Source organism: Chlorocebus sabaeus, chromosome 5 (genome assembly GCF_047675955.1).
Source record: "Chlorocebus sabaeus isolate Y175 chromosome 5, mChlSab1.0.hap1, whole genome shotgun sequence".
NCBI classification, from domain to species: Eukaryota; Metazoa; Chordata; class Mammalia; order Primates; family Cercopithecidae; genus Chlorocebus; species Chlorocebus sabaeus.
This window is the reverse complement of record NC_132908.1, coordinates 74,252,895-74,275,652: the sequence shown is the minus strand read 5'-3', so window position 1 is coordinate 74,275,652 and position 22,758 is coordinate 74,252,895. Positions and strand designations below refer to the sequence as shown.

At 40.9% G+C, this 22,758-nt stretch overlaps 1 long non-coding RNA gene across 1 annotated transcript; it reads right to left on the bottom strand.

Moving 5' to 3' along the window:
• Positions 1–1,366: 1,366 nt before the first annotated feature.
• On the bottom strand, positions 1,367–21,673 carry LOC140711755 (uncharacterized). Its single transcript, XR_012093047.1, has 3 exons — positions 21,637–21,673; positions 13,253–13,412; positions 1,367–1,534 (listed from the first exon to the last, which is right to left on the bottom strand). It is a non-coding gene; the product is annotated as an uncharacterized lncRNA (long non-coding RNA).
• Between the last annotated feature and the right edge of the window lie 1,085 nt (positions 21,674–22,758).

The following is a 22,758-nucleotide window of genomic DNA, read 5'->3' as shown; positions in this document are numbered from 1 at the left end:
TTTTTTTTTTTCTAGAGACATGGTTTTGTCATGGTGCCCAGACCGGTCTTGATCCACCCTCCTCAGCCTCCCAAAGTGCTGGGATTACAGGCATAAGCCACCACGTCCTTTTCTTGTATTTTAAGTCATCAAAAAATGTTTTTCTATTATAGCCACTTCCAAAATAGAGAACCCATGACTGTGTCTTGAGGTTGTAGTTTTCAAACTGTAGTTTGCCTCGTAGTCTCCTAGAGGACCTATTAAAACAGATTTCTAGATCCTATCCATAGAGTGTCTGAATCATTGTAGCCTGGAAATTTGTATTTCTGGCACATTCCCTGGTGATACTGATGCTGCTGGTCTATGGACTATGATTTGAGAACCACTGCTCTAAAGGAAATTTATGAAGTGATACCCTAGAGGAGATATTGAGTAATCTATGGGAAAATTCCTTTGAAAGACGTCCACAGCACATGCAGCAACTATTCCAATGTGAATGCTCCTGCAGAAGATTATCAGGAAAAGTCAAGGGCCCATATCTGACTTTTGCTGATATGCTTAGTAATGTGGGAAAATTTTGCGATATGATTAGTCAGCATGATCCTACTATGTAGACTTCTGATATGATACCCTCTTCATATGTGTGTGTATGTTCACTCAATGGTGGTATTATCTTTAACTGCTTTTTTGAGGTGGGACTGACATACATGAAAGCTATACATGTTTAATGCTTCCTACTGTATTTCAAGGATGGTGTTTAGAATTCATAAGGGAATATATAATATTTGAATAACATATCCCTAAATGTAGATTACTTTAAAAAAATCTTGTTCTTTGTAAGTTGGGCTTTTAATTGAAAGTGTGATTTAAGACCTCATGTTTCTCTTAATTCAAAAGAAAGGTATGGGCCGGGTGTGGTGGCTCATGCTTGTAATCCTGCATTTTGGGAGGCCGAAGCAGGTGTATCACTTGAGGTCAGGAGTTCAAGACCAGCCCGGCCAACATGGTGAAATTCCATCTCTACTAAAAACACAAAAATTAGCCAGGTGTGGTAGTGGGCGCCTGTAATCGCACCTACTTGGGAGGTTGAGGGAGGAGAGTTGCTTGAACCCGGGAGGCAGAGGTTGCAGTGAGCCAAGATCGTACCACTGTACTCCAGCCTGAGTGACAGAGTGAGACTCCATCTCAAAAATATATATATATATATTTATATATATATATATGCATTGACTGCTGAGTATACACACATGAATGTAAGAATTTGCTTCGTCTACCTCCAAAAATCCCACTGAAATGCTATAGAGGAAATGAAAACTTACTTGTCTAAGAATGCAAGAGGGAACTTCTAGTGGGCCAGTGGAGGTCATGAATATCTGGAGGTGAGAATGATGGTGGAGTCACGGTGAACTCACTTCTTAAAACATTTTTATTTTGAAATAATTACTGAGTCATAGGAAATTACCCAAAAAATATACAGGGAGATTCCATAGAGGTTCCATGAAAGGCGTCACCTTTCATCCAGCATTCTTCAATGGTCACATCTTGTATCACTCTACTACAATATCAAAGGCAAGAAATTGACATTGGTACCATCACAGAACTTCAGCCATCAGTTTTACCAGACTTACGTGCACTCAGGCATGTGTGTGTAGACATTTAGTTTTATTACATGTACATGTGTATATTCGTGTAATCACCACCACAATTGAGACACAGGACTATTGTGTATATTTGTGTAACCACCACCACAGTCAAGACACAGGACTATTAATATTTCATCACCATGAAGATCTCCTTTGTGCTACCCATTACAGTCACACACACCCTATGTCACCTCTCATCCCTAAATCCTGGCAACCACTAATCTGTTTTTCACCTATGATTTTGTCATTTCAAGAATGTTACATCGGTGGAATCATCCAGGGTGTAAACTTTTGCCATTAGCTTTTTTCAGTCAACACATTTCCCTTGAGATCCATCCAGGTTGTTGAGCACATCAATATTTGCTCTTTTTTTTATTGCTATGTAGTATTCCTTGGGCATAAATGTAAAATGTTTTGTTTAATCAATCACCTATTGAAGGACATTTGGGGGAAGGGGCCGGGAACACACCGAGGGCACACCAATGACAAGATTAAATTTGAGAATTACACTTTCCCAGAGTCTCAGAACGTATCTGGCTTTGGTTCGGAAGATTACAAAGGGTGAGGGTTGGAGGAGATGTGGGAATCAGGGTGAGTATTGGGAGACCTCTCTAGGACTTTTTTTTGTGGGGGTGTGATACGGTATGAGGTACCATGAGCCCATGGTGAAGCACACTATAATCAGACATTTGGGGAGGGGAGCAGTCAGTCTGATCACTTGCTCTGGACTCGTCCACCCTAAAGTGAAGCCTGCTTGTTCATAAGCCCCAACTAGAAACTCAGTTCCTGGTCTATCCCTTTATTCCAGGAGGAAGTTTGTTGGGGGCATGGAGCCCACTCAAAGGAGACAGAAGTTCACCTCAGTGACCTATATTAAATGTTAAAACCTGTATTTATGAATATATACAGGCAGTCCAGACCACCAGACATGTGAGGGAAATCAATTCTAAAGGAGGACCAAGATGAACAAACAGAACATTGACTCTGGAAGACAAAAATTAAGGAATGAAAGAGGATTTTAACAAAGTCTTAATTGTATTAGTGATTCCGGCCATTTTTTAAAAAGGACAAGCTGCAATGAAAGAGAAGAACTCAAAAATAAAGAGTTCTTTTAATTAACGGTTCTAAACTGGAGGCAACTGTGTTCCCAAGTGGACATTTAACAATGTCTAGAAGACATTTTTGGTTGTGACCAGTGGGGTTGGGGATGCGACTGGCATAGTGGGCAGAGGCCGGGGATGCTGCTGTACATCCTACGATGCACAGGACGGCCCCCAAAACAAAGAATTACCTGTCCTAAAATGTCAATATGGCCAAGATTGAGAACTCCTGCTCTAGATTAAAACTATTATTTCGGTAATGAAAGAAGTGTTCTTTAACATTTAGCAGAGATACATTACATCTCTCAGAATGGAAAGCCAAAGGTGTAGAGAAAACACGGGAGAGCAGTTGAAAGATAAGAGAATTACTATACATCCTTGGGCCCAATCTCCAACTTCTAGGAGTCCCTCCAAGAGAAAAGAGACAATGGGAATGAGAAAATAATCAAATAATAGAGGACAGTTTTCCAGTGCCGAGTTAAGATACCAGGTACAAAGCAGGTGAAAGAAAAACCCACAGCTAAACAGAACCCACTTAAATTTCAGAGCACCAAAGAGAAAGACATTATTAAAATATTAGGATAAGCTGGGTGAGAGATATAGGAAACTCAAGTTTTTGTAATTTTTCTTTGAGTCTGGAGTTAGTTCAAAATAAACTCTAAACAGTTTCCAGTTTGCTTTTCCATTTTCTCTTTATTGTAATTAACTCTATGAAGAACATTCCTGTAGCCAGATCTTGAGAGCAGACGGCTTGGTTATGGGCCATATAACTCTTATTGATTTAATGTCCTTTTGTTGTTCATGTCTCAGACTTCGGGATGAATTGATACCCAAACCCTGCTCCATTTTTTACAGTTCTCCCCACCCGATGTTGTTATGGAAAAGAAACTTCGTGATCATCTAGGCAGACAGTTATTTAATTTACAGACAAAGAAGCTGAGTTCTACAAAATACAAATTCCGAATCCAAGGTCATGGTGTCAGGAAGTCTGCTTCTCAGATGACGGGCATTTCAAACGGGGCCCATGCCACTGCAAGCCTACTGTGTGCTGGAGATTTTTGTCTGAGTCTCCTCTGTTAATGGGTAGTGCTCAGATTCATAAAGCGTTCTTTTTTTTTTTATCTGTGCTTTCTCAGTAGTCCTTTGTTTATAACTCCACATGCCCTTGTAGTTTTCCTGAGCACTACCATTATTTATGTACGTTGCAATCTTGCAGACGGTAACTTCTCACGTTTACAAAGTACAGTTTCACAAAGCAAATAAAGTCGGCCCTCTGTACCTGTAGGTTCTGCATCCGTGGATTCAGCCAACATTGATCAAACATACTTGGGGACAAAACCCAATAAAAAAATAACAGTACAACAATAAAAAATAATACAAATAAAATAATACAGCATAACAACTATTTACATACCATTTACATTGTGTTAGGTATTATAAGTAATCTAGAGATGATTTAAAGACTATTGGTGAGCTGGGTACAGGGCTCATTCCTGTAATCCCAGCCCTCTGGGAGGCCAAGACAGATGGATCATTTGAGGCCAGGAGTTCGAGACCAGCCTGGCCAACATGGCAAAACCCTGTCTTAACTGAAAATACAAAAATTAACCAGGCGTGTTGGCGGGCGCCTGTAATCCCTGCTACTTGGAATGCTGAGGCAGGAGAATTGCTTGAGCCCAGGAGGCAGAGGTTGCAGTGAGCTGAGATTGGGCCACTGCACTCCAGCCTGAGCAATAGAGTGAGACTGTCTCTAAATAAATAAATAAATAAAGGAGGATGAGCATAGTTTATATGATAGTACTGTACCATTTTATATTAGGGACTTGAGCATCTGCTGATTTTGGTAACTGAGGAGGGCATCCTGGAACCAATCCTCCTAGGATACCGAGGGATGACTGTACATCAATGTCATCTAGTTAACTGGAATTAATGTTAACTTCTTCATTAAACAGATATTTAATGAATACCTACTACATACCAGGTACTATTTAAGAGGATATGACAGTGAACAAGATAGATAAGGTGCTTGCCTTTGTAGAGCTTATATTTTGTCGGGAGACAGACCATAAACAAATACACATAATATTAGGTAGTTAATGAACACAGAGAGAAAACTAAATCTGGGTGAAGTATGATTAGCTTGCTATTTCACACAGGGCAGGTAGGAAAGGCACTACATCTAGAAATGCCATTTTCAGAGAGAAAAGCTATGGTCGTATTATCACCTTTGGGCCGCCTTATCACTGAAGATTTGGAAATACGTAATCATTTTTTATTACTTTATCTCTTTTAGTATTTCCTTTGGGAAAGGTAACTGGAGTCAGAGAATTCCAAGACCTTTTTCAGGACTGGAAAGCGGTAAAAGACATTGCAGAGCTGCAGAGGTTCTTCCCAGAAATGCTATGAACCTCAGAAAGTATCAAGAATTTCAGATCAAAACTGCAACGCTCGTGAATGTGTCTCCATAAAGTTGTTCCTTCAGTCCCACTGTGGTAGGGTGTGTCTGTATGCCCATGTGTGTGCATTTATCTCTTAAGCGAGTGTTTGAGGTTGTCCATGAATGTTAGCTCACTGATTCTTGTCCTTTCCAGCGTATTTTTTACCCCATAACCTCAGCTGATGAGGTCCTGGGAAAAGAAGTGGTGCAGAGTACAGGGCAAAGGGCCATGATGCAGGTCCCCGACGCTCTCCAGGGCTCTTCGGGTGTCCTCATTTTTTAACAAACTGAGATACAAGTATTCATGTCTTACCTTTTCCTCCCCTTTCCTTATCCTGTAGTGTTTTCACCTCCATGTGAATATTGTTACTCAAATTTAGGCAAAATTATATTCCATTCATGAATCCCTTCTGAAGAGTCAAGAGATTCCCACGTCTAGATTGGAGTTTCTTAGAGTTCTCTACCTGGATATGGATTCCCCCATCATATTCCAAGAAGACGGCCCAACCAGAGTGTCTTCCAGACCTGAGGCACAGAAGCCCAAGTCAGCTGTTCCATTTTATGCCCATCTCTCTCTCACATACTCACCAAAACCTCATCCTGGGCTCCTTACAGCCTGGATACTTGAAAGCAGCGCAATGCTTGCCTTTGTCGTAGAACTGCCATCCTCTCCTTGTTAATCCCAGGCTCAGGATCCAACCCGGGAGCAGAGATTCTATTTGAGTTGAGTTGTGCAGACAGATCCCAAAACTTCTTTTCAAAAAACTCCTCTCTACTCGTCCTTTCTCAACTTGGGTTCTTCTTACTCATTCCCTAACATTCAGATTTATTTGCTAATTCATTCATTCTCTATATTGATTTCTTAGGGCAGCCAAAACAAAGTACCACAAACTCAGTGGCTTAAAACTAACAGTTCTGGAGGCCAGAGGCCCAAAATCAAGGTGTTGCCAGGGTTTGCGCCTCTGCAAACCCCAAGGGAGAATCGTCTCATGCTTCTGTCCTGGCTTCTGGTGACTGCAGGCTCTTCTCCCTGTTCCTTGGCTTGTAGACTCACCACTCCGATCTCTGTCTCTGTCTTCATGCCACCTTTCTTCCTTTGTGTGTCATAAATATTTCTCTGCCTTTTTCTTGTAAGGATGCCTGTGACTGAATTTAAACACCACCCTAAATCCAGGCCAATCTTATTGAGAGATCCTTAATGATACCTGAAAAGACCTTTTTCTCATAAGGTCATATATTCACTAGTTCCAGGGGTCAGGAAATGAATATATCTTTGGGGGTAGGGGACACCATTCAATCCACCACGTTTATCAGCATATATTTATCCCATCACCTCTAATGTATTTTGCTTAGGCTCTAGGAAAATCTCCTGTGGATGGAACAAAATTCCTGCTTTCATGGAGCATACAGAACTTGATAGGAGCCAGTGTTTCTCTGGTAATCCCAATGAAAAAGGATGACAGTGACACAAATTGGGACCTTCAGGAGAACTGGACATTTGGTCTTCTTGAATGTGCTCCTTTGTGCAGAGAAAACCAAGACTGTACCACAGCACTCAAGCCTGGATGACAGAGTGAGACTCCATCTCAAAAAACAAACTATAAACTAAGTTCCTCACAAAGTTAGTTCAGCCTATGCCCACGAGTGAACAAGGACAGCTTGGAAGTTAGAATACAGATGGAATTGGTTAGGTCAGATCTCTCACTGTCTCAGTTACATTTTGCAATAGAGGTTTGCTCTGATGAGTTAGGCCAAGGCTAGACTTTACCAGAGATTGTATCCGTGTTCAACACTTTGCCCTTCCCTATCTTGCTTCATCTTTCTTGCAGGTTTGTTTCAAAGGGTGCTCCCTCAGTTAATCACATGCCTCTAAATCCTTGTCTTAGATTCAGCTTGAACATGCATACACACGTACATATGTACATACATACAATGACTTTTTAATTTTCAGCTGGTAGTGATCTTTATTGAATCAGTACTGATGCAGGGGATGGCAGAGGGAGAAAAACTATGATGCAGGGCCCATGTCAGCATCAACGGGCCCCTAAAGCTGCTCTGGAGCTAAGAAGGCCAGGCTTTTATGTTCTTACATTGATCAGCCATTAGGTACAGGTTTCCTGGGAAGGGGCATGACCTTGGGTGAGGCTGCTTTTGGCTGTGGAGGTGACCTCTGAAGAGACTGACAGCCAGATGCCTTATGCTGACTGTACTACCAGTAACTGAGCCAACAAGCCCTTCATGGAAAGGGATTCTGGGCCTCATTTTACCATACATCTCAGGGAGAACAGGAAAGCTGGCATCTATGCCATGCTACATCATAGGGTGGTTGTGAGGATCAAAGCAAACAGAACACAGAGGACTTCTGCAAAAGAACCTGGCTTATGGTAAACCTCTGATCAATCTTGTTTGTGGTGTTAGTGTTTCCCAAAATTATTTAAAATATCTCTTTATTCTGTAGATGATAAAATAGAAGCCACTGAAGGTAAATAAAATACTTGACCAAGTTCACATAATAAGTTAATGTTGAAGCTATGCATAAAACCTTTTGTTCTGAAATCAAATCTTCGTTCCAAACTAGTTTGGCTGTAGCATATAGTATTCATGGTTTACTAATTCATGTTTATTGGGGTAGTGAGGGGAGGCTGTAGCTTACTTTTTCAATCCTGCAAGGTCTGTTGTAAGAAAATCTCACTCTGGTTGATTTCAAGGAGAAAGATGAACATAGGTAACTAGAAGATGGGTCAGAGTTTTAAATAAACTTTGTAAAATGAGAAATATGCTGGCTAAGAGATGCTATCTTCAAGGTCAAACATCTCTCAACCTTCAATGCATGGAAATTGTGGAATGGGGCTGTCGGAAATTTTACACATTCATAAATATTGACAGGCTGACAAAGAATTTTAATTTTGAGATGTCTGACTCTGATTATTTCTAAAACATAAACACCTTTCAATTCTCCCCTTAGGCCAAAGATCAAACTGGCTGTCGTCTTTTAGATAAGGAATCTGACTGTTAGATGTAATCCAGATTTATACACATTTCTGCCCAGGGAAACCAACCATTCAGTTGTCAAAGAAACGAGAAAGCTGGCTTTTGCCTGGGACCTCCTTGTTTGTTCTGCTATGTAATTCTCAGCCAAATTCTGAGGGAGCAACTTACATGCTCTGCGTAGGAATCTCCCACTTGGGGTGGAGGTTAGGTAGGGTTCTTCTGGGTAACTCTTTTCAAATGCAAAACTTCAGCAGCTTCTCACTGCACTAAGAACAAATTCCAGACTTGTAACTATGGTCTGCAAGGGCTTATGCAGTCTTTTTCCTCCTCTCTTTTGCCTTCCTAGCATGCTCTTTGCTCACTACGCCAGCTGCAATGATCTTTCGGTTCTTCCAAGTCGCTTCCTGTTGTAGGGATTTTGCTCATGCTTTTCCATCTTCTTGAGAGGTCCTTCCCTGGACTTGCTTTTTGTCTCAATTGAAAGCTCATCTCCTTCTCGAGGCATTCCTGACCACTGTGGGCCAGCAGTATTAGTGTATGTCACAGTGAAACTGCCTTTGCAAAAATTATATCAGTGAGAAAATTATGATGGTTAAAGAGATCTGATCTAACTCACACCCCTCTTGCCTTTATCTTTCAAGCTGTCTTAATTATTCCTGGGCTTAGATGAAGCTAACTTTGGAAGACATTTAGGTTATAGTTTAAATGATAAGAGGTTTCCCGCCAAATACAAGCACCTTTGTAAAGCTAATAAAATGCCACCAGGCTAGAGGGAGGACAGGAACCTGAATTCTGCTAAGGTGTAGACATAAACAATTGCCAGCCATTATGCTGGAGGTCCTGCCGATAATGTCACTATTGTGAAACACATGACTGGCCTTTTAAGATCTCTTTTCAGGTGTTTTTTGCATGTCTGATACCCATGGCTCTAAGTGGACCCAACTACCCTTCCCTGTTCCTCTTGTGGCCCCACTCAGCAGCAACTCCCTGAGGGAGACAGCTTCAACCCACTGATTTTATTTTTACCCTAACTGATCATCAGCAAGTACTCATTACCTGACCACCCCCACCCCTTCCTACAAACTGCTTTGAAAAACCCCTAAGCTGTGAGCCTTAGATGAGATTGATTTGAGTAATAACTCCATCTCCCACATGGCATGGTTGGCCTTGTGTCAATTAAACTCTTTACTGCAATGCTGTGTTCTTTATTTGTGCAGCAGGCGGGAAGACTCTGCCAGGCCATGACAACAGTGCTTGCTCTGCTTTATATTTTCCTTTAGGAGTTTTATCCTAAAATCTAAATGCTGATCTGCTTTTTAAAATTGTCATGAAAGCAGGGGCCATGCCCCTCTTGTTTCCATCCTCTATTTCCTTTTCTGCTGCTTACTTTTGGGTTATTTAAACATTAAAAAAAAACTACTGTTTTTTTAACCATATATTTTTGTCTCGTTTTTACGTAGTTGCTCTGGGGATTATAATTACATTTTTAGCTTTTTAGTGTCTACTGAAATTCAACATTTTACCATTTCCAGTGGAATATCAACACCACTATAAGCATCTCTTTACTTCCCTTTAGGTTGTAATTTTTCATCTAGTACATCTACGTGTATTGAAAACCCCACTAAACAGTGTTTAATTTTTGCTTTCCATCTTTTTTCTCAAGTGAAGGATGGTCTATTATATTCACTCTTTCATTTGCTATTTATTACTGATGTTTTAAATTTCTATCTAGTATCATTTTCTTTCCTTTTGAGGAGCTCGCTTTAGCAATTTGGTTAGGGCAGATCTGTTGTAAACGATTTTTTTCTTAGTTTTTCTTCATCTGAGAATGTCCTTATTTCAACTTTATTTCTGAAGGATTTTTTTTCTGGATGTAGAGTTTGTGTTGACAGTTCTTTCATTTCAACACTTTAAAAATTGTGTGTAACTCCCCTCTGGGCCCATAGTTTTGAAACAGGATTTTTCTCAGCCCCTTTGTTGGACTCAGCAGGGACATCCCATCAACTCGACCCACCACGCCCAGTCCCTTGCAGGAGGGAGCACATGAGCGCATGAGTACAGGATTCAGCCAGCCACTCTGAGTGCCAACACAGGAGCAACCTCCTTGTCGGCCCATGGCCAGACCAGATGTGTTACCTCCAAGGGAACATGGTGGTGCCCAGGCACAGGTGCCGGTGACCCCAAAGCAGTGGCGTTAGTGTGCTAATTAGCTTTTTTAGTTCCACTGTCCACAGCCTGATGGACAGCAGTGTGTTAGCAGCTCAGTCGGTCCCTTGCCCTGTTATATGGGGTACTGCCCTCCACCAGCGAGGCCAAAGGGCCAGTGCTGCAGCCTTTCAGAGTACCTGTGCTCAGTGGGTCCCAAGCTCTTGTCCAGAGTCCAAGAAGAATGAGGTCATGCTGATGACTGAAGGGTGATGAGAGTGGAGGCTTTTATTGAGCAATGAAACGGCTCTCATCAGAGAGAGGAGTTTGGGGTGTGAGGGGGCAGTTGTTCCCCACCCCTGCAGTCAAGTAATTCCTCCCTCTCTGTGTTTCTGGGTCAGAGACTTATTTATTTATTTTTGACAGTCTTGCTCTGTCACCCAGGCTGGAGTACAGTGGTGCAATCTTGGCTCATCGCAACCTCTGCCTCCCAGGTTTAAGCAATTCTCCTGCCTCAATCTCTGGAGCAGCTGGGACTACAGGTAGGTACCACCACACCCAATTAATATTTTTGTATTTTTAGTAGAGATGGGGTTTTGCCATGTTGGCCAGGCTGGTCTTGAACTCCTGACCTCAAGTGATCCACCCACCTTGGCCTGCCAAAGTGCTGGGTCAGGGGCTTTTTATGGACTCAGAATGGGGAGTGCATGCTGATTGGTTTGTATGCAAAAAAGATGAGGACACCACTCAAAGGTGGGCACAACAGTGTAGAAAACCAATTAGGAAAGGGTAGGAAAATGTAAAATAGGTAAAGAGTGGGAATCAACCAGAGGAAAGTACGCCAAATGGGAAGACAAGTTCTCAATTTGGTCCGAGGATTTAACCTGTAACTTGGCTTTCAGGCTTTAAATTGTCTTTGCCTTGGAGGTGGGGTTTCAATGGGGACTTGCCCCTTTCTGCCTAGGCATTGAGCTGCCTCCCGTAACTATCAGTTTCTAGTGAGAAATCTGCAGTAATTTCCATTGCTGTGTGTCTATAGATAATGACTTTATTCTTTTTCCCTAGTTTTTAACTGAGTAAGATGTATCTTGGTGTGGATTTGTTTTGGTTTATCCTGTTTGGGAATTACTCAACTTTTTGAATCTGTAGGTTTGTGTCTTACACCAAATTTGGGACGTTTTCAACTTGTAATCTTCAAATATTTTTTCAGTACTGTATTCTTTCTATTTCTGGGATTTCAGTCACATGAATGTTAAAACATTTATTATCACATAGATCCATGAAGGCTCTATTATATGTTTTCAATGTTTTTCTTTCTTTTTAGATTGGGTAAGTTCTTTTCTCTATCTTCAAGTTCACTGACTCTTCTGTTATCTTCATTTGATTAAGCCTATTCAGTGAGGGTTTTTTTTTTTTAAATCGCAGTTGCGCTTTTCAGTTCTAAGATATTGATTTGATTCTTCTGTATATCTTCTGTGTCTTTGCTGAGACTCTCTTTCCTTTGGTTTCAAAGCATTTAGAGTTGCTTGCTCAAGCAACTTTATACTAGATTTTAAAGGCTTTGTCAGATAATTTCAACATTTATTATTATACCTGTGTTGATGTCCATTGATTATCTCTTACCATTTGAGTTTAGCCTTTCCTAATTTTTCATTTGCTGGAGTAATTTTAGATTGTATCCCAAACATTTTAAATGTAGTGATAATAGATTCTGGGGCTTTCTAAAATCCTGTGAAGAATGTTGATGTTTTTCTTTTAGCAGTCAGTTGGGCTGTCTGAGGCCAGGTCCCAAGTTCTACCCGACATTCTGTGGGTTATGATTCCAACATTTGTCCAGGTTTCAGAGGTTTTTCAGTGCTATTTGGATCTGCCCTGCATGTGCTCCACCTAGTGGCCAGTCTGGATCCTGGAAGGTAGTTTGTTCATTGAAGAGTATCTGGTAGGCTGAGTAGGATCAGATCTGTGCATGCCCTGTAAGAGAATGAACCCAAATGTTCATAAACACATTTAGGGGTTTGTTTTCTTGAGTTCTACTTTATTTCAAACCTTTAATATTTCATGTTTTCTCAAACTTCCTCCTTTTGGCTTTCTGATTACAAAACTAGAAATGGGTTATCCCACGCTGGTGGGTTGGTTGCCAGTGGTGGGAAGACAGAGAGAAAAATGGAGGGTTTTCCCTCACCCTCTTGGGATCACAAGTCCAGAAAACAGAAATTTCTCTCCCCCAGAATTTTGGCTTCTGTGAGTGCCTGTTATTGGAGCTCTTCTACCAGCCTCACAAAATTAATTGATTTTTATGAAAAAACAATCTTCGTAATAATAACAAAGGAGAGTAGAAAATTTGAGGAGGTCATAAATATGTTGATGGTCTTGATGGTGGTGATGGTTCATGGGTGTATACTTTCCCCAAACTCATTAAGATGTATACACTGAAATGTACAGCTTTTTATATGCCAACTAAAAAATAGATAAAGAGAAAACCGGCTGGCCACAGTGGCTCACGCCTGTAATCCTAGCACTTTGGGAGGCCGAGGCGGGTGGATCACAAGGTCAGGAGATCGAGACCATCCTGGCTAACACAGTGAAACCCCGTCTCTACTAAAAATACAAAAAATTAGTCAGGCATGGTGGCGGGCGCCTGTAGTCCCAGCTACTCGGGATGCTGAGGCAGAATGGCATGAACCCAGGAGGCAGAGCTTGCAGTGAGCCAAGATCGCGCCACTGTACTCCAGTCTGGGTAACAGAGCAAGACTCCATCTCAAAAAAAAAAAAAAAAAGAAAAAGAAAACCAGATGGGGATTTCTATAGTTTTTTTTTGGAGGTAAGAGCTCCACTCTCAGATCCTCATGGCTTCTCCTGCAGTTTTCTAATCTGTCTCTGCACTGTTGCCCACGACCAGCTCTGGTGTTTAAGTTCAGGCCAAGGTATACTAGAGGGAAGAAGACTGAAAAACCCACCTGTGGTTCAGGAGCGTTTCAAATTCTGGTCTTCTCCTCCAGTCTGTGTGCTGCCATTTCCTTCGCAGAGTCCTCAAATAGCTGCTACGTGTGTTGTGTCCGTGTTTTATTGCTCTACTCAATGGGAGAGGCAGAGTGGAGTGTGTTTCTTCCATGTTACCTGGAAACAGAAATCCTTAGCTATTGATTCAGATGAGACACAAAACCTTCTGGTATTTTTGCTGATTCTTTAACCCAAATAGCTGCCTTGTTTTATTCATGGGGAGCCACTGGAGTGCTAATCCTAGTGCTGGAGTGAGATGGTCAAGTTAGTTCATGTCTCTGAGTCATTGTGTACATTGTGAATACTACAGTACCTGCCCAACTTGTCCCTGGCCCATGATTATTGTGATGATAAAATAAGATGTTGGATGGGACAATACTTTGAAAAGTATAAAGTGGGCTAGGTGCGGTGGCTTATGCCTGTAATCCCAGCACTTTGGAAGGCCGAGGTGGACCTCTAATTTGAGGCCAGGAGTTCGTGACCAGCATGGTCAACATGGTAAAACCCCATCTCTACTAAAAATGCAAAAATTTGTTGGGTGTGGTAACAGGTGCCTGTGATCTCAGCCACTCAGGAGGCTGAAGCAGGAGAATTGCTTGAACCTGGGAGGCAGAGGTTGCAGTGAGCTGAGATCAAGCCACTGCACTCCAGCCTGGACAACAGAATGAGGCTCATCTTAAAAAAGAAAGTATAAAGTGGCATACAGAGAATAAATTCTCTCCTGCGACCTGCAGCAAGTGATTGATAGGTGTATTCCTGGAATAGTGATGGAGGATCGAGCAGCTGTCTGTCTGTGTTGGGCTGGGAGCGCCTCCAGGACTCCCTCATCGCCCTGTATGCTCTGTACACAGGTCACCATCCTTCCTCCCTGAAGCTCTCTTCTCTCTCAGGTTTCTGGGCACTGTACGAAGCATTGTTGGTAATTAAAGGCTAACAGACCAGAAATCAGGGGATGAAACTCATGATTCTGTCACCGATAAACTCTTCACTTTTCCTCGCGGTGTTCCAGTTTCATCTTTAAAATGAAAAGAATCAAAAGTCAACAATGATTTTCAAGCTCTGTTTTATGGAGTCTTTGTTAACCAGCACTCCCTTAGTAACAGTGAATGCTTGGGGTGGGGGTGAGGTTGGGGATGGGGAGGGCTGAGAAGACAGTTTGGTTTTTATCAGTTTTTGAGGCAGAGTCTTGCTCTGTCAGCCTCATCACACCTCACTGCAGCCTCAACCTTCCAGGGGTCCGTTAGTCCTTCTACTTTAGCCTCCTGAGTAACTGGGACAACAGGCATGTGCTACCACACCCGGTTAATTTTTGTATTTTTTGTAGAGATGAGTTTTGCCGTGTTACCCAGGCTGGTCTTGAACTCCTGGACTCAAATGATCCTCCTGTGTCGGCCTCCCAGAGTGCTGCAGTTACAGGTGTGAGCCACCATGCCCTACTGAAACATCAGTTCTTCAAGTCTCTAAGCCATTTTGTTCTGGAGCAGTTCTGCTATTCTCAGTTTTCTCATAGATTTTTCACTTGACAAAAAGGTCCTGTGGCTAAAATATGTGTCAGAACTCTGAGTAATCCTCAAAGGTAACTATCTTGGGATCCTATACTTTTCCAAGACATTGATTCCCCTCCTATCTTTCTGGTTGTTTCTTTGAGACCAACTTTTTTTTTGTCTCCTGTCTTTATGTGTGGACATTCCTTAAGTCTTGGTCCCAGGATTGCAGTCTTCTCTGCATAACACATCTCCCTTGGTGAGCTCATCTGTATTATAGCTTCACCTGCCCAATGGGTGACTCCCAGTGTCCAATCTCTTTCCTGAGCTTCAGCCAAGTATTTTTGACTGTCCACCAAGTCCGTCCATCTAGTAATATACAATAGATTCAGCTCAGCATATCTCAGACCAGACTCATACATCATCTGCTCTCTGCCGTTACTAAATTAATACTTTTCTTTAACTTCTCTTTTTCTCAGTGGTCATATCAGAAGTTCTTCCAACAACTGAGTTTACAATTTTAGAGTGGTTTTTTATGATGCATTGCCTCTTTGACAATAGCCATATAACCTCAAAAGTTTTTTCCTCAAACCTTCATATAACCTGAAGAATCATGCTTCTTCAGTATCCCTCCGAAAGAATTTTTATTTCCACTGATGTCATTGAGTTCCTAATTTATCCTCCTCTATTCTCCTCTTATTCCAGATGTGCAAGGTAGCTCCCTAAAGTGATCTTCCAGTCCCCAATGTTCTTTCCCCTGATCACATCATGCTTAGACCAATATCTGAAAGCAAGAATCTTTGTAAGTCATTATATTGTTAAATAACATCTATGTTGGGTATAGAATAAAGCCCTGAAGATTCAGACTGCAGCCAGTGTCTTTGCCTTCTTTTACCTTATCTCACCTGCCTCCAATAAATGTGTCTCCTCTATACAGATTAATCCTCTAATTATTTTGCAGACACACCAGGAGTCTTTATTTTCCATTCTTCTTAACGATTTTATGAGGCTTACCCCATTCCTCAAACACAAATTTCCATCCACTCCCTTACGGCATTATCTTGACATCCCAGTCATGGAGATTTTACCTTTTCTTTTAAAGCATTTGCTTTGCGACAACTTATGTAAACTTATGTTTAGTGTCTTTGTGCATGTCTTACCTCCCAGCTACACTGTAACTTTGTCAAAATCAGGAATTGAGTCTTTAATATTCTTATACCATGTCAGAATGCTTGGGAAATAGAAAATGCTTGGGAATTGAGGAATTGAGTCTTTAATATTCTTGTACCACACCAGAATGCTTGGAAGTGCATCAAATTTGTAGAGATAAAATGACTCATAATCTCTTTCATAAGAGAAATTACCACGAATTATACTAAGTATACTTGTTTGCTTTTCTTTCTCTGTGGTTTCACCCATATTGGCCACAATATGCTTCATGAGTTAAACAGGAAGTATTGAACATAAAGTTTTATAAACCAATCCAAAAATTTGATAGTAAGGAAGTCAAGCTATTGCAACTTGGGGTAAAATCCTTATAGGCTTCCTTTTTATCTGTTTCTTAACAGCACAGGTTTTGTGTATTGAATAATTCTATCTCAGTTGCATTCATATAATTATATCCATTAATGGATTAATATGATGTCGATTGACCCTTTCTTTCAGATTAGTCTTAAATAAGCAAAACTCTAAGAGATTGGGATTCCTAATAGCATAACTAGCTTTTCAAAGTTTCAGTATATATCATTGGATCTCAAAAATACTCTTTGATTGACATTATGAAAATATTTACAATAGAAAAAATGAAAAATAACCATAATAAGAAAAAGTAGGGGAGTGACTAAGTAATGTCTGGCATATCCAGATCATATAACATGGTATTATTAAATCTTAGCTAAAATTTGTTAAATCATATTGAGTTTTTAATGACATAGATGCATGTCAGCTTTTTGTTATTATGCAACTTTTCCATCACAGATTGTTGCATTTGACAATGCTGGTCTTGGAAATTATTTGAAAGAAATCTGAAAACAATTCCTTTTTCTCAAAAGTATGCCACTTTGTCTTCCCCATTCATATGTCGCACCAGTAAGCAAAATGGCAAATTGCATTACACCCTTGTTCAGCACTCTCAAGCTTCGATTATATAGTGACACTGCTACTTCTTTCATTGCTCTGCTATTTCTGTAACAGTTGTTGACAAAGAATGTTATTTACTTCAGAAGTTACTTCCTATCTTTTATATATATACACATATATATGTGTGTATGTATATATCAATTGTTTTTCTCAAGGACATCAGTTATGGAAATAACCACAGCCAATAAATAACCACTGCTCTTTATGAAATGCTCACTGTATGCTAGGAAATACGTGGCTGGTATCAAGTGCATATGCGATGTCAGAAAAATAACAGTTTCAACTTTTGCATAGAATGAATAATGGCAATTCTCCTCCCAACACACTGTACCCTACCTAGACTCTTTAGTGGTGTGCAATTCATCAGAACTTTTGAGGCACATGGCAGAAGGCAGCATTTCATTTTGATTGCTGGATGAAGTTTCCAATGAAAATTAAAGATTAATGATGTGAGTATGTAAAAGTCAATAAGAAGAAAAGGCCAGGACTCTCAAACATTTGTAAACAGTGTAAAGCTTTGTACCAATCAAATGGCTGCAGACAGGGAAAGCTAATAGCAGTGCAATAAAAACCGAGCGCTAACCTTTCCTTGTGTCTGGTGCTGAGCTTCTAGCATTTGATGAATGGCTACCTTGTGCCAGTGGGTCACTGGGGAGCGTCTGGGTCTTTCATGTGGTTGGGACAGCTGTGGGCAATCTGTGGATATGGATTACCCCGCTGAGAGACACAGCTACGTGTGAAGGCAACACTGCACTTAGGAGGAGTCAAAAAATAGATTAATATCAAGTACCAATTTACAACCTGGATGAAGTCTTTGTGGGACTTTCAACTAAACAGAAATCGGCTCCTTGGCTTTTGATGTCTCCTTGAAATGAGATCATTTTGTCTCGGAGCTGGTATTTACATGGGAGTGATTAGGTTTCCTATCCATCACTTCCGTCATCCTCATACGTTGTATGAGATAGGTGCTGCTTTTGCTGCCTCATCTTACAAAGGCTCAAAGAAGCTCAGTAACTTGTCTAAAGTGGCAGAGCTAATAAATGGCTGAGCTGGGACTTGAACCCCGGTCTGTCTGATTCCAAAGCTTTAGCCGTCATGCAATGGAAGGTGAACTGTAGCATTTGGTGAATGTAAAACTTCCTGCTTGCTTATATGAAAGGCTGTTGCTATTTTTTAAATTAGGGGAGACTGGGGGGGAAGGGTAGAGTGTGTCTCAATTCTGAAATTCAAAAAGGGACACGTAGTAACCTCCATTCCTCTTGCTGTTTTGGCATAATATCCCTGGTTGTAGCAGGAACCAGTAGAATGGGTTTCCCTTCATTGTTTTTCAGAAGGAAATGCCTGTTGAACTTTGGCAACAGTGTTAACAGTTGCCAGAGACCCTCAATTTATTATTCGTCTCTCCGGAGTCCTATGGAAATTTCCTTTGAAAACTCTCTCCTCATCAATATTAATAATCACATGATGTCGTGCATACTTTGTGTTGGTCAAAATGCCTTTGTGTAGGTGACCTCATTCCATCTTTAATTTTTTATTGGAAGCTTTCTACATGTTAAGCACTGTGTTAGATGCAGGAGATGTCAAAAGATGTATAGCACAACTCCTCCCTCAAGAGTTGAGTCTGAACTCTAACCTGATGTCATGAAGTAGACCAGATACCTTCCCCATTTTATACACTATTATTTTCCACAGCATAACCTTCTGTCCTCACCTTCTACAACTTCCTTGTCATGTTTTTTACTCTATCAATGTTATTTTTTTCAGGTTTGTTTGTTTGTTGTTGTTGTTGTTTTTAAACAGATGGAGTCTTGCTTTGTTGCCCAGGCTATTGTGCAGGAGTGCAATGATAGCCCACTGCAGCCTGCAACTCCTGGGCTCAAGCAATCATCCTGAGTAACTGGGACTACAGGTGCATGCCATCACACTCAGGTAATTTAAAAACTATCTTTTGTAGAAATGAGGTCTTGCTATATTGTCCCAGCAGGTCTCAAACTCCTGGTCTCAAGTGATCTTCCAATATTCTTGTATTTACTCCTCCTTAAGCATTAATGAGCAACTAAACATCCTCACATTCATCTCTAAGGTTTTTCTCATGCTTCATCTCTTCTTGATCTATTTCTCTGATGCTTTTCTGTATGTCCAAATTGGACCCATCCATAAACCAAGGCAGGGTCTCCTCTCCTCCTTGACAGCTATTTAGGAATGAGGCAACCTCTCCCTTCTTTCAATTTTCACTTCAGTTACTGCCACCATCTTATATTTAGTACTTGGAATATAGTGCACTTTGATATAAACACATTATTCTTCTCTATGTAATTGGTGTCATGATGTATCTATAAATACAGAAAGATCATTGATAGGTATTCTAAATAAATAAAAGTATTGTGCAACATGCATGACATTTGCTAAAAAGAATACTGGAATAATGCAGAGCTTATTAATTGGAGACCAATGCCAGATTTAACACCAAAATACGTATTGTTGAGCCAGTAAAATATTGGCATACACATTGGTTTTTCAAAAGCTTTAATTGATTGTCCGTATCTAAGTACTGGGAGATCTGACATAACATTCTAAATTTCTGGCTTCACTTGAAAAATCAGAGGCAACACTTGGCCTACTTTTTGCATGGTGACTGTCAGCTGAGGCCCAGAAGCAACTGCCATTGCCTCCTCAATGTTTAGGGTGGATGAGAGTCAGTTTCCCATTTATCACCATTCTCATTCTAATTATTTCTTACAATGGTGTTAAAAAGAAAGTGAAGGCTGGGCATGGTGGCTCACACCTGTAGTCCCAGCACTTTAGGAGGCTGAGACAGGCAGGTCACTTGAGGCCAGGAGTTCGAGACTAGACTGGCCAACATGGTGAAACCCCATCTCTACTAAAAATAAAAACTAGCCAGGTGTGGAGGTGCATGCCTGTAATCCCAGCTACTCAGGAGTCTGAGGCAGAAGAATCACTTGAACCCAGGAGATGGAGGTTGCAGTGAGTCAAAATCACACCACTGCACTCCAGCTTGGGTGACAGAGTGAGACCTATCTCCAAAATATATATATATATATGAAAGTAATGTATTTACTGTTACCTATGGCTCTCAGGAAACAAAAAGTTAGCAAAAGAAAGGGCTGGTTTTCAAGAAAAATGAGAGGAAGCTTTATTATTGTTTGGGGGCTGAAGTGGAAAATAGAATTATGAGTTAATATTCAGTGTGTTTAATAAGAAAACAAAACGAAGCAAAACATAAGTGGCTATGATGGGATAAACCTGGCCCATTGTAAATTTTGCCATCCTAGCCCTTGCAGACATTTGTGTTTGCTGCTGACCCTTGGATCAGGGAAAGGTCAAGGACCTAAAGGTGAGCTGGGCCGAAGTCCTGGCTCTGGCCTTTACTAGTGTGTGACCTGGGTGGGTTAGAGCTAACCACACTTTTCCTCTCTCTAAAATGGGAATAATGATATCTGCTACATGGTGGTAAATTGAGCTTAAAATGAGATGCATAACAAAGGAACTTTTGTCTGTTTTTTGTAACCCTAGTGCCTACAGCAGTGCCGTGTGCATGCTTAGGGCTTAACAGACATATACTGAGTAGACGATAACATCTGTAAGCACTATGAGCTTTGCTCATAGGAGGCCATTAGTGAATTTGAGCTGTTTTTAAGGAGCTAATCGTACTTGTTGTTAAGGGTAAAGACTCTTTGGTCTTTTTTTTCCCCAGCACCTAGGCCTGCCATAGAATAAATCATTAATATTTATTTGCAGAATGAATAGATAATGTCTGATTGTCCGTCGTTTGGTACTCTTTCTTAAAGAGAGAGGCACTGGGGACATCTGGCTGCTATTTTGGTGTGGCTTTTTTTCCCTCCCTGAGATAAAAGGATTGTCTTGTTGCTCCATGTGGTGTAGGCCTAATATTTTTCTTTCTTTTTACGGTTTGGTATATGGCTAGCGGAGGGTGGTATCTTCTTAAGAAAGTTTATTTCACTTTCTGAAGGTGTTTTTCATTTTCCCAGCTGCCCTTCACTTCCCCCTACACGGTGTTCGCACAACTTCCCTGCTGGCAGATGTGAGGTGGATAACCACGTAGCAGTCATGAGCATCTTTGACAATGACGGGTCACAGGGAGCAGGTTACCACTCAGCGTTGTGGGGTTTATTATCACACCCAAGCTCCAGTCTAGTTTTACCAGAGAGCCAGTTTTTTTTTTTTGGTTTTCTTTTTTTTTTTTTTTTTGAGACGGAGTCTCTGTCTTTTCGCCCAGGCTAGAGTGCAGTGGCGCAATCTCAGCTCACTGCAACCTCCACCTCCTGGGTTCAAGCAATTCTCCTGCCTCAGCCTCGTGAGTAGCTGGGATTACAGGCGCCCGCCACCACACCTGGCTAATTTTTGTACTTTTAGTAAAGACGGGATTTTGCCATGTTGGCCAGACTGGTCTTGAACTCCTGACCTCAGGTTACCCGCCTGCCTTGGCCTCCCAAAATGCTGGGATTACAGGCGTGAGCCACCGTGCCCAGGCACCAGAGAGCCAGTCTTGTGCAGTGCAACCAGGCCAGCCATTATTTTGCAATCTTGGCTATTCTCTGGTGTCTTTTCCTACTTGACATTAAGGAGCAGTCTTTTCAAATCAAGGTTTCATTGACAAGTTTGTAAAAAGGAAAACAAAAATGAGTTAAAAGTCTGCCTCAGCATCACATGCTTAGGACAAAGCCCATATAACTTACGTAGCTTTCTAGACGCTTTGTAGTTACCTTTCCAACTCTCTCAAGTTCATGTGGTGCTTTGACTTTGATCTTCAGAGCTTGGGGCTCAGTGGAGGTTAGCAAAAGGGGGCACATTGGGTGCCATGCATTGTGTTGAAAACTTTCACAAATGCTGACTTGTTTATTCACAGACGTTGCCAGCATCATAATGGCCTATGACAACTTATCCAAAACAACTTTGGGTTCTCCTCTGCACCATGGTTGCAATTCAGTTTTATTATCTCCCCGGGAAATACACTCCAGACTCTCAGGGATTATATGATAGGCTCATTAGAATAATTGATTTCTTAAAGATGAGTAGTTATTCTATTGTTTTAATATATCATCCTCAAAGTAGGTGGTAATTGTGGTAGCGTTTGTACAGTTTGTGTGGTCAGGAATGTTTGTGAGGCATTAATTGAATATTTTGTTTGAATATTGTACTGCACAAGGTCTCCTGGAGACAAAGACAGTAATGTGAACACATAGTAGGTGATCAATGAATGTTTATTAGCTAACACATTCCTTTTCTGACTTGATTGATACATACTTTTAATGTGTTTACTGTAACAGTAATGTATGTTGCTTGCGAATCACCTGGTGTATATAACAATAAGTGTTTATTAAATAAACAATGATTCATTGAATACTTACTGTGTTCCAGGATGTTTTCTGGGCATCAGGGATATAACCATGAACAGCAGACAGAGATAGTTGTGGAGGTGTGGTTGTGGAGTTGTGGAGTTGACATTCTTAGGGTGGTGAAACACAAAATAATTCTAAGGTGTACATTTATGCTTTTTTTTTTTTTCCTTTTCTTTGCTTAAGGGCCATAAAACAAAACAAAACTAAGAGTTGAGGTAGAGACAACAAGGTAGCCCCATACCCTTCAAGTAACTACTGTGAATATCTTTGCACATTTTCATTTGGTGATTTGCCTATGAATTGTATGCAAGTGAATATATGCAAACATCTGGGTTCTATTTGGTTTCATTTTATTTCAATTAATGACCCGTGTTAGGTTGTCGAACAAGGTGGATGTATGAACGCCAGCTTATGTTTTCATGCTTTTCTAGATGACAGGAGGCAAGGTTTCCAGTGAGA